The sequence below is a fragment of the Oryzias latipes genome, chromosome 7, assembly GCF_053564925.1.
Source record: "Oryzias latipes strain Hd-rR chromosome 7, Olatipes_Hd-rR_3.1".
Lineage (NCBI taxonomy): Eukaryota > Metazoa > Chordata > Actinopteri > Beloniformes > Adrianichthyidae > Oryzias > Oryzias latipes.
In genome coordinates, this window is record NC_136243.1 from 32517938 (window position 1) to 32530780 (window position 12843).

Genomic DNA, 12843 nt, shown 5'->3' on the forward strand with positions numbered 1-12843 from the left:
GTCTGATGCTTGGTCATAGTGCAGATGAAAGTGTCTGAATGTAAAAAAATAATCCCCGGGGAGGTGTTCAGTGTGTAAGGGTTAATGGGCGACGAAGTGTCAGAAGTGTCGGCCAATCAGAATCGAATACTCGATGGGCGTGCATCAAAAAGTGATATACCACAGTGATAACCGCACACCGAAAAAAGAAGTTCCGGTCACATAGCACACATGTTCTGTATCACTGCGCCGGCTTCTTTAAAACAAACTTTTGCTTCATCATCTGGACACAGACAAGAGGGAATTAAACCTTACTTAACGCACGCCATGGAAGGAAGCTTGAACCGTCCCAAAGCGGAGGGCGGTTAACCATGGTCACTTAGAAAATAAATATTCAACCAATTTTAGTACTGTAATCAGTTCAATTCAAGTGCTACGGTAACCTACGGTGTTTAGACCAGCACAATGAAATAGAGCATTTGGGAAATGTGACCGGAACTTCATTATTTTGTTATGGTGTATCACTGTCCACTATCACTTTTTATTCCACACCCAGCAGCCAATCAGAGCCTAGCATTCCCCCGGACCATTGTAAAAACTAAACCCGAATGCACGGTTTCAGTTTGGATCTTTCTCATGTCTCTGAAAGTCTCCAAATATGCTTTGTGGTCCACAACTGTGCTTCCTTCAAACCTCTTCCTGTCTGGCCATGAATGAACTGAGCAGACTGCAAAGGAAGTCTGCGCAGCTGCTGCTTCCTCACTGCAGATGTGAGGCTCCCAGCTGCAGTTGGATGCCGGTTTCCTCTCTGAATCCTCGCATATCTTCACGATTGCTTTGCTTCAAAGCCGTCAGAAATTCAGTAAATAATCTGCTACTGGAGGTGGCGGTGCACAGCTGTCTGCAGACGCTCCCGCCTGACACATTCTCAGCCGGACTCGCAGACATCTTGTTTGCGTCGAGCTTTCTTTGGCAGAATTCTTGTGGTTTCAGATTTTGCAGCAACACGTCGTTTTCTCTGCTGCTGGCGTTTTTTTCCAAATCTCTCTGAGAAACCACATCTGGACCGGCGTGCCACATCTTCCTGACCTACCTCCGTCCCACCCCCACCCCCACCCCTCTCCCCTGAAGGGACGGAGGGGAATGAGTTCATTCTCCGACCACGAGACAATACCTCATCCTTCTTCTGCAGCTTTCCATCTGAATCATAGCCTCAGAAGAGGCAGAAAACATCTCCATCGGGCTTCGCCTTCTTGCTCCGGCCAAAACAAACAGCCACGGCTGACTCGTGAGCAGGAATTAGCAAACGTGTGGCCCTGGTTCCCTTCTCACAGGTTTGCAGTGAACTGCTGCCAGGTGACCCGCGCAGTTGGTCCAACTGAGAGTACAGTTCAAATAACGGAACTCATCACTGAATGGGTGAATAACAGATCATGTGGCCAGACTTGTGAATGGGCCTGAAGTGAGTCAGACCTGTGCATTCAGAATCAGGAAAACCCAGTTTTAAATCAACGTCCTGATCTGGGGTCACAGAGGAAGGTTCTTGCGGTTGTAGGTGGTTTCCATCAGCTGTAGGTTTGTACACTGAGGGATTTAGTGACAGACGCTACACAAAGATTCCACTATAAACATGTCATAACCTGGTGAACAGAGTTTAAAGGTATTACGCTGATTTTTTCCAGCTTTTTAGACAAAACTGTTCGAAAGTTCATTGTTTTAAGGTTTCAAGCTGCAAATGCTTTGACAACATTTCTGTTTTCTTTTGGCTTTTCTGTCCTCCATGAGCTCATTCATCACCTGAGTGTTCATTTGTCGTACCATGTGATCGACATTACACTTAGCCACATGATGCATCATAACCATGGACTGTCTATTAAAACTGGACTGAGTGACCCCTCCCCCTTGCGTCCCCACGGACTCCAAGAAGCCAAAATCCCATAGACTTCTACTTTATCATGTTCTTGCTAATCACAATTTTTTATTTTATTTTGTTTTGTTATTTTAATTTTCGTTTGATAGATTTTGTGTTGCCCGCTTTAGGGGTGTTGCCTTCCAACAAGCTCACTCCTGATTGGTGAGAGTGGTAACCATGGAAACAATGATTCAGAGTAACGCGAACCAACCACTGCTCAGGGTACTGACAACATCTGGATCCAGTCTTCAAAGAAATGGTGACTGAATCGACTTCTTTTAGCTGGAGTAGAAAGTAAATGATTTTCTATGCGCGACGTCGGTCCAGTTCTCAGATACAGTCATATCAGAGGGACTGTGAGGGTCCAGTTTTTTTGTATCACACATCTCATTCTGGAAAAAAGACGAGCTAAAATAGTCTGTGTTCCTTAAATTGGCCTGATTGTAGTGTGATATTGTGCTGTGAAGTGACCTTCTACTAGACTTTTAAACTTTCTGTCTTACTGTATGTTGCACCACTTTATAACCAGTCAGATCTGATTTTGACTGAACAAAAAGGGAAGTTCAGCTTGAAAATGAGAAGAAAATCTTCACAACAATCCCCAATAATTAAGCAAAGACAACGATTGGAAAATCTTTGCATTTCGATTATTTTCCACTTCAAAGTTTCCCTTCAGTCCTGAAGATCGGTGGGGAGTTTCAGGCTGGGGCGTTCAGAGGAACCAGCCCGTCTGCACTTTCGGCAGCATGGGAAGGAGAGACGAGGTTACACGGTGAGTTCTGTTGGGTTTTCCAGTTTGACGTCGGCGCCTTTTTTCACTTCCCCTTCGCCATGAGAAAAATAAAAAACACTGCAGACAAAGGATTTACCAATCAGTTGGGTTAGTGTCACTTTGAGACCATGTCTTATGTCTGCAGTGGACAAATCAGGGAAGGATATATACTATGACTCAAAAGATCCGCTCAATATTTGAGTTTTCCGTTTACAATCTACTCATAATGAACTAAAACAGCTTAAGGAAGGGCTCCAAAATGATTAAAACACAAAATCAAAATGAATTTAGTCCATCTTCAAAGCTCCCACCAAATGTAAATCTACAGTTTACATGTTGATCAGACTGAAAAATAGGATCAGAAGGTTTATGAGAATTTTCAGGCAGCATATCAAATAGTCTTTTCTGTGTTTAGCTCATAAATGGCCATGCCATACACAAAACTTTGTTTAGAAGTGCAAAACATTTACCTGAAATCTAAGAAATGCAATCATTTCAGGAAAAACACACATTTCAAATGTGTTCTTAAATGTTTCAACATCTCAGCAGACTGTAGGTCAATAAAAATTTTTTAAAAAAAGATGCATTCCAATAACTATGTACTATAGTAAAAAAGTATTTTTTATGAAATTAGATTTAACTGTTACATGGATGTAGTTCACTTTGAGGATGGACTGGTGAAATATGCTATAAGTTATAATATTTCAGGTTTTTGAAATAGTGATAGTATGTTTTGTGCAAATCAACTGATGTGTCTGAAATGATGCCATTCTGACAAGATTTGACACATTTTTGTGTTAGATTTCAAAGTAAAAGTCAAAGTGCAAGTGCTTTGAGCACCAAGAAAAAAGCGCAGATAAATCAAATCAATTATTATTATTATTATTATTATTATTATTATTATCATTGAAAGCAGGTTCCTCCATCAAAAACTAGATAATGAAAAGAACGTGTGCTTTCATCACTGTCAGCTTGATTTAAAAAGCCGGATCTTTGTCTGGAGGCTGCTCCTTTACTCACAAATCAGACTGACCTGAGTTGACCCGCAGTGATCCACGGCTGGAGCTTAGAAAAAAGCCATTTCCACTCCCCAAACAATACGAGGCATGACAAAAAACGAGCGGCAGGGGGGGACTTGAAGGGGGCACTGAGTGAGGAGGACATAGAAAGGAAGACAAATGAGGCTGGAAGATCCAACATTCTTCTATTTGGATGGATTTGGTCTCCAAAAGAGGCTCCGAACTGCGGCATAGAGCAGGTGGGATTATGGGTCGTGACCGCTTTGATGTTGACCCTACATGAAGTCAGCTGACTCTGTAACCAATTGGCTCGTTAAGACTGATCATTTCAGCACAAAGGCGTCCAGAGCAGAAACGCTCTGATAAATGCTGCTTTCACTGATGCTTCTGAGTGTTTATAACTTCCACTGCGGCTTCTGCCTCGATGTTTTTGTCAGGAGGAGAGTATTAACTATGATTACTAGCTGGAATGGCTTGGATTAGAGGGGCTTGTTAGTACATGAAAACAGCCAAAACAACAGTGTAAGTCATTTTATCCTTTTGCAAAAACAGCTTTTGTGGCTGACAATACATTTTTGTTTTTATAAAGATGATGCAATTTTGACACAATGGTAAAAATAAACTTTCAGCCATTTTGAGGAATTCTCCTGCATTAACGACAGGGGTATTAAATAAATTCAATTTCTATTCAATTTCATTTATATAGCTCAATATTACAGCACAGTTCTCTCAACGTGCTTCATTAATTGTTATAGGATATGTTATAGGATACAATAACTGATTGCTAAACTAAACCAAACTAAACTGGACAAAAACGAGTTTAGAAGATGGATGGAATTTTATGAGAAAAAAATCATATATTTATTATTCTAAAGCTCATAATTTTACAAGGATAAATATGTAATTTCATGAAAATACAGTTGTACATTCACAAAAAAAGTTCAGAAAAGACAGATTCAGCAGATTTCTCCCTATTTTCTGCAACATAAAACAGTTAATGTTTAATTGTCTTTGTTGAAACGTATCAAAAGCTATAAATGACATTTTATTTTCCAAACAGCATGACTTTTTCATGTAAAACTACGTTTTAAAGCACAAGACTTTATTCTGATAAATTGTTGACTTTTTTCTCAAAATCTAAATCTTTATTCTCATATATTTATTTATTTTATTTTATGGAGGCCCTAATGATCTGTTGAATGAACTAGATTTAACCTTAAAGTTAAATAATTGAAATTAATGGTAAAATCCTACTTTGTTGCCCCCCTTGTGTGTCTGTTGCATAAGGGGAGGATCTTGTTTGTGGAAAACGTGGAATATAAAGAAAACAAGTATAAATATGTTTATTTTATTCATGTTAGATCCTTTAATAAATTTTGTTTGTTCATAATTTTCACATCTCCGACATGGGTCCCAGAATTTAATCTCTAGTTATTCATGTCATCAAAGTAAACTTTAAACCCCATCAGTGCCTCAGTACTTTCCCCACCCTGGGTTGCATATATTCTAGAGATTATTCTGCTCTCTGACTTAACAAACTGTAGTTCTAGTTTCATGAGAGCAAACAATTCACAGTCGGTCTCGTTACCCAACTATTAGTGGATTTTGAACTATTATATTTAAGTTACCGTAAATAAACTCATGTCAAAATGTGAGATGTTGTTAGACTGATAAAGGTGGATATGAGAACCAGATTTTAAATTGTAGGTTACACCATCAATTGTTTTGTTTTATATTGTATATTCAAGAGGTTAGAAGGAAACACTGAACGGATGCTTTACACAAAGTCGTTTTAAGTTTCGATATTTCGTCAAGGGATTTCAGGTAAAGCTTCTACGTCAAACCGTGATAAGTTTAGTTCATCCGTCCTGTTTCTTCAGAAGCCTCTGTAAAACACAATTTGTTAAAAAAATATCCCTGCAGTGAGTGGAAGAGGTGTCTTCTGAAATAATGGTGAACGGAGGGGAAGAGTTTGACATTTGAGACCTAAGATTTCCTGTCAAGAGCCGGTCAGTTTCTTTGAACAATGACTGTTGAGTTTCCTCCAAGCCACAGCTTGTTTTCGGTTATCACACCTTCAAGATGGAGGCGCCAACGAAGCAGCAGCAGCAACAAGCCCCCCCCCCAGAAGGTGTCCATTTACAACACTCTAAGCACGGGTTTCAGGAAAATAAAACTCCTAAAAACAAGTTTTTTCTGTCAAAGTTGAAGGGGATGAACCAAAGCGATCCTTTAAAAAAAAAAAAAAAAAAACATCTGGAAAAAAAGTAAACATCTGCAAAAAAAGTAAACATTTTACTTTTGGAATGCATCTTTGGGAGATTATCTGACAACCTTTCAAAGGGTTCTTTCAATGCAAAATAATGAACAACATGCCTTCAGTACCAGTACTGCCCATTCTGGTCTTCAAGACCCTCTATCCATTGGTTATCTTAGTTTTTTTAGTTTGCCTGGATCTGGTGAATCCATCTACAGACTAAACACACCTGATCCAGTCAGCAAGTGACGCAGGAAGAATTTCCATCGTCATTCACGCTGGAATGAACCACACCAGAATTCACCTGCAGTTAACTGAGGACTTCATTACAGGTGAACTTTCCCAGCTGCCAATCAAAGTGGACTCTGTGACCAAAAATACCTGTAGGCAGTACCAAATGTGGACCAATCACCACCTTCTAATTAAATTAACAATAGCGCCTTTTATTATTTTAGTAACACTTGAATTGCTGTATTCATTTATTTATTTAGCATACTGTTTGTGCATAACCTACATGCTTATATTCTGTATATAGAGTAGAGTTTTTTGCACTATGGTGACGGTTGGTATCTCATTGTACATGTGGACAGTGACCATAAGGTTTTCTGATTCTGAAACCTTAAGGTTACAGAAAACAAAAACAAAAAAAACAAAAACTACTTATTTCCCTTAAAAATCTTGTTTTGTCATGGCCGGTTAGTCTACAGTTTCCTTTTTTTTGTGCATTTAGGAACTCCCCCCCACACACTTTTTGTTTTTTTAAAGGCTGTTTGTATTTGGACTCAATATCACTGGGATGAATTCCTGTGTGGTTTCATGATCTCAGGGGTAATTTGGTTCACAGAGATGGAGCCAGTTGTAATGCACTCATCAATTTTGCAGGAGCCTGCCATGCAGTGCATCTGTAAAATGTCTCCAGACATGTACGTTAGCATCCTCATTCAAAAGCTCCATGAATAAGCCAAACGGAAAGCACGCAAAGATGCTTGTGGCCATTTAAGACGCACTGCTTTAGATCAACTCTGCATGAACTCGTTTCATGGTGACAGGTAATGCAATAGCATCGTTTTATTTTTGTTTTGTTTTTTTTATTTCCATAGATGACTGAAAAGCCTGAAAGCAGCCAGAGCAAATCTGTTATTTGCAGCGATGCACGCGAGCAGATTGCAGCGAGAGAAGAGAGGAAGGCTGAGATGAATAACCAGAACGGTGTGTGGTAGCAGATGGAGACGAAAGCAGAGTGATTTAGAGACGGCGAGGAAGATGAGGAGACATGAGGAGCAAGCGTGCAGATGAGTGTATTAGAAAACCACTCAGCCGCTTCAGACAGCTTGTAAAAACAGACCACAGATCCCCACAGCAAGGTTCACCTCGGGTTACGGCTGCTGCACTCATCCATACAGCTGATTATAGGACGACAGAACAGGAGCCACGGCAGACTTTCCTAAAGTTTGAAGGTAGCTGCTTCAGTCTAATTTGTCAGAAACACAGCAAAAAACTGACTGTAGAAAGACTCCTGTGTCAAGAAAAAAATGTCTTATTTTCTGTCAAAGAAAAATGTTCTCATCAAAAATATTTTTAACAGCTAAATAATCTTAGTTTAAGAGAACATCTTAGTGGATAGAATTTCCATTCTATTCGATCCATTTTGAAAGCGTTTCCGGTGTTCTTTTCTTTATAATTATGATGACTGTTAACAACCCAGCCCACCATCCCCCGCCTGTTGCTGAGAGCTCTCTGTTTACATCTACTCTCACACTAGCTTACAGCCCCTCACATCCCCATCTTAAAATTAAACGTGCAAAAAAAAAGCAAAAGTAGAGCTATTAGGTTTTGAGACAGATTCATGCTCAGACGAGGAAAACACAGATCTAGTCATCTACAAGTGGATGCATCAGAATGGAGCGGAGCAGAAAGCTTGAGACCTGCCCATTGTGTTTTTTACATAACAAATATTGTCTCTTTTTCAAACTGCATTTTTTTTCATCTGCTCCTGATTCACAAATATTGGAATACAAGATGTCACTAATGAACAAGGCAAGAAATGATCAACAACAAAAAAGATCACTTCTGCATAGGTGCTATACATAATTTAGTGTAAATGTTTTGAATAAAACTGTAAATAGAAATGCGCACATCATCAGGTGTTGTAAAAAAAAAAAAAGGGGCGGAATCATACAAGATTTCTCTTCAACCCACCCCTTTTCAAGCACACCGTCTCGTTCTGTCGATTTGAAACTCTTGTTTATTTTCATTTGTGTTTGAAATAAAGAAAATTGAAGGTGATTTAAAAATGTATAAATCCAAAAGCAAAGCACAGACAAAGTCAACACAATGTGAAAAATATCTTAAAAAGCAGACGAAGCGCCACGAAATTACATAAAATTTTCCACAGATTTGCTCCCAGGCGAATCACAATTATGTGTCGTTAACTCTCATGTCTGTTTGAAACCATCAATTTTAAAGATTAAAACCTTTTTAAAAACTTCACCTTAAAATGTGAATAAAAACTATATTATGGGGGGGGGGGGGGGGGGTTGCCATTCCTATGTATTGTAAACAACAGGGAGTTTGGACCACTAAGGGTTAATCTTGCAAAGAAACTTTCCTCAGAAATCGGAGATTCATCTGCTTTCTTGGCTGCAGGTAGAAGAAAGTCTGCAGCCACAGAGTTTACCTGTTTGTTCACACCACTCGCAACCTCAATTGTTTACTTCCGCCAGCAAAACAACACAACCAGAGGTGACGAGAAGGCTTTTTTTTTTCTCTTTTCTTTCGCAGTTTTATCTGCCGACATGTGGTTTACTTTCACTGCTGCACACAACTGGAGGCAAGGCAAGCTGCATAAGCTTGACATCAGGAAGCTCCTGAAGCATCAGCTGAACAACTGAGAAAGATGTAGACTCTACAGAGGAAAGCTGAAGTTAACTTACATTTGTTCTATCCGGTTTCCATCCTTTGTCTGTTTTCACCTCAACATTGCAAAAGTACCTGTAGAACACAGCTCCCCAATACTGTTCAAGATCCACCACCCTGCCTGGTTTCCAGCTCTCCCAGCTGATTACCTGGATCAGGTGTGTTCAATCATTCAGAACGAGGAGACACCTGAGTCAGCTCCCAGCAGTGATCAGAGAACTGTAAAACATTCAGGGCCAGGATTGGGCAGCCCTGCTTTAGAAGAGCAAACATGGGTGATGCTTATCAGATGTAGTCAATGTTGTGTTTAAAGTTGTACTGCACTGCAGGTGATGCTCAAGCTTAGTTCCTCTTGTTTGGTGTCCGTTTGCATCGCAACGCTGACCGACTCCCAGCAGAATCTTTCTGTTGGGCAAACAAGCGCAGGTGGCAGTGATCCGGGCATAAATATTTCAGGAGTGTAGCTTTTAGCGGGGCTTTGAAAGGTGGTTTTCTTTGCTAAAGAGGAGTGGGGAATAAGGGGAAGTAGACCGCAGCACAACTCCAGGATACAGCTGTAGGAAACCATCCAGCTGCTCCATACATTATTGAAGACGTCAATGTCCTGTTTGTCCCGCCTCGGCAGTTAGAAAGTGAGAAAACTGCTCAGTGTAGATTGGGCTAGAGTTATGTAAGAGTGCTGTTCTGGACTTGTTAATGGTTGGTTATTTTATCTGCAGAGGAAAAAGCCTGCAGCACCAATGCAACATTGGGCTCGGTGCATCTGTGGTGATCCTTGTAGCAGTGGTTCCCAACCTTTTTCGAATCGGTTTAATGCCAGACGGCATGTTCTCGGACCGACCTGTAAGACACTGAAGTGGACGTCTGGCGTTTGGTTTTGGCTTCCAGTTTTTTTTACTTTTTGAGGGTAAAGTTTATCTTCATCGTCTGTAAAACACCTGTTTAAACTTCATTTGTTCACAGGATTTTGTGTAGTAACCATTAAAATGTGATCTAGATTTTCTCTTAACTGCCGAAATGGAAGCCAAATAGTCGGACACCAAATGGGTAGATTTTAAAAAAAAAAAGGTCACTAAAACTAGTATTTTTCTAATACAATATAATAAAGAATCCAATGTTTGAGCAACTTTATCAGCACCATCTCTCGACAGTCGGTTGCTATGTATTGCGCACTATTATCATGGTCTGTGGGAACAATTGTTGCAATAAATCCACAGTTTTCGTTTAATGCATCTTTTATTTTTGAAAGGCTCTTCTTCTGTTTCCTTTCTGGATCTTTACTGCATAAACTTTCCAAATACGTTTGTTTTTATGTTAACTTTCCTAGCTTGGAGGTTTCAATTTAGTGGCCGGCTTAGATGCTTTAAGAAGGTTTTTTATTTCCATAGATGCATGGACCGGCCTGCGGGTTAGGGATTCATTTTTGACCAAGGTAAGTGCAGTCAGTGTGATAATTAGCTGCAGGTTCCCCCTTTTTGTATCATTATGACTGGAAAAGCAACCGTCAATGAGGTTAAGCATTTCAATTCGCTTTAGCGTTGTTCCCTTTCCTGCAACAGCTCATCAGATTGCTTTAAGGAGACTTTTGGTTGATCAGTGTTTCAGAACATTTTTGAAAAAGGATAAAAAGAAACCAAATTTTAAAAAAGGGCTAAGATTGACCGCACTGTACTTTTTGCACAACTACTATGGAAAGGTTAATGTGCATTTTTTTTATAGTGTACTTTAGGATGTAAATACAAAACGTTTGCTTTATATTTAAGTTTTTTGTGAAAATTTTAATAGCAATCAACATATTTAAATATTTATACTGATGTTTTTCTGTGCTTTTTTATTGTTTGTAAAAAAAATAATAATAAAAAAAAAAGTTTTTTTCTTGACTTTCTTCCAAAACCTAAAGATTAATAACTTTTTATTCTTTTTTTCCTTCAAAAACCTAGAGTTGCAAGAAGAATCACTTCTGAAGCTTTATTCTTTTTGTTTGTAAAAATGCTGTCTCCAAAAGCAATGAGAATCATTTTCAGGTAAGTTGAGGTCAGACGTTTTAAAATGTATGAAGCATCACATTCATCTGAGTGTTATTTACATTTATAGAACTGAAACACCCAGAAGAGCCTGCAACAGGAAATCAGGTTTCTCTAAATTCTTACCTAGGTTTCCTGTTTACTTCAGAGTGAAGAAGCCGAGTCCTTGAAGAGAGCGGACTGAAACCCAACTGCTCGCGTGCACATCGCACCATGAGTGTATGTGCACGGAATAGTAGCTAACTGTAAAGCCACGACGCTCTGGCTTCCAGACTGAAGCACATCAGTTCGCAGTCAGTCTCTGCTCACTCCACTGTAAAAGGACTGTTTCCACCTCTGTGTTTGGCTTTAAAGCCACAGAAAAAAATCATTGAACTTCTATGAATTTTTGTATGTTTGGGATCAAGCATGTGCGATCTTCTTTGATAAAAAATGCTTAAATTCTTTGAACTTTTGTTTTTTTTGTGCCCCGCCTCTTTTCACAGTTGTAGATGACTTTAATCCACCTTTATTTACAGAGTTTTGTCTTAGCCATTGACTGTCTATCAGAACTTGACTGAGTGACCCCTCCCCCCTGGCGCTCCAAACAGGAAGTACCCGCTGGCTCCAAGAAGCCAAAATCCCGTAGACTTCTATAGAGAAATAAACAGCTGTTACTTAGTCATTCTATTGGTCAGAAAAACCCTTCTTGCTCTGATACCTTTTTCTGTTAACATGTTCTTGATTATCCTAATTTTCCTTCATAATGTTTCCTGTGGAGGAAGTTAATTAAGTTATTAACTGGCCAATCAGATGCCTCAATAAAACCAGGTAGAGCCTGCTGGCAAGATTGACAGATTTCCCGTACCTCACTGTCAAATGGTAGGGATGTGGCCTTCCAACAAGCCCACTCCTTATTGGTGAGAGTGGTTGCTATAGAACTGCTGACTCAGACCAACTCGAACCAATCACTGCTGAATCCAAAATGGCGGCATCCTCATCGCAAAAAACAAAAAAAAGAGGATCGAATTGACTTCATTTTGCTGAGAATATAGGTATCACATTTTCTGTAAGTTACGCCACACTCACTCACTCCAGAGCTTATGTACAGCCAATAGGCTTGACCATTAGGACAGTTCTGCAATGCATTATGGGATCTGTAGAATGAATAATGTTCGTACAAGCAGGACTTTTATGGGTAAGGTGAACCTCCCCCCTGTGCCTCAGCATTAGCCCAAAGGGCTCCAGTGACCCCGAACAGAACCAAGCAGGTATAGAAAAAGAAAGCTTCAACTTTGATGATACATACATATTGATATTGAGGACATTTCACTAATCTGGAGTTTTTTTTAACATTTTTGACAACAAGCCAAATCTTTCTTCATTCTGTCAACAACCCACAGTTGTGGGAGTTTTATTGTTTAGACTAAATAATGCTCCCAAATATGGTGGTAGAAAATTCAGCTGAAATTTACCTTATCCCTTGTGCTATCCTAGGCACTTTAACATTGGGAGTTGGGTCATCTAGACCCACTAGACAGTGCACTGAACCTTTTTTCTTCAATGATTTGTGATCTTCACTGATGTCCATGGATTACATGACATCTTTCCACCTTTATCCACCTTTGTCATGGTAGGGAGAACACGTCAATGGAAGGGTGGGGTCACCTAAGATAGCACAAGGGTTAAATATGTGCAAAAACACAAAAACAAAAGTATTTCAGGCACAGCTGGATGATGAGTAAATCTCTTACAGTAAACGAGGGGCCTTATCAGAAAGCCTCAGCAGTGATTCAAGGGGATTCTGGTCAGACCTGAGTCTGAACTGTGTTTATCGGCTCAGTTAGTTCTGGGAAAGACTGAGGAGGGTCAGCTGCCATGAGTGAGTAACAGTGTGTGTGTGTCGTTCCGTTGGTGAAAGTGAAGGAACTGTGTTTCTCCCTCGCTGAAGTTCAGATCAGCTGGAGTTTTGATGATGGTGGTGC

General features: G+C 39.8%; 1 long non-coding RNA gene across 1 annotated transcript; it reads left to right on the forward strand.

The window, feature by feature from the left end:
* The first annotated feature begins 9623 nt into the window (after positions 1-9623).
* Positions 9624-11087, forward strand: LOC105354319 (uncharacterized). The gene is made up of 4 exons (XR_908964.3): positions 9624-9762; positions 10244-10287; positions 10796-10879; positions 10950-11087. It is a non-coding gene; the product is annotated as an uncharacterized LOC105354319 (long non-coding RNA).
* Positions 11088-12843: the final 1756 nt, after the last annotated feature.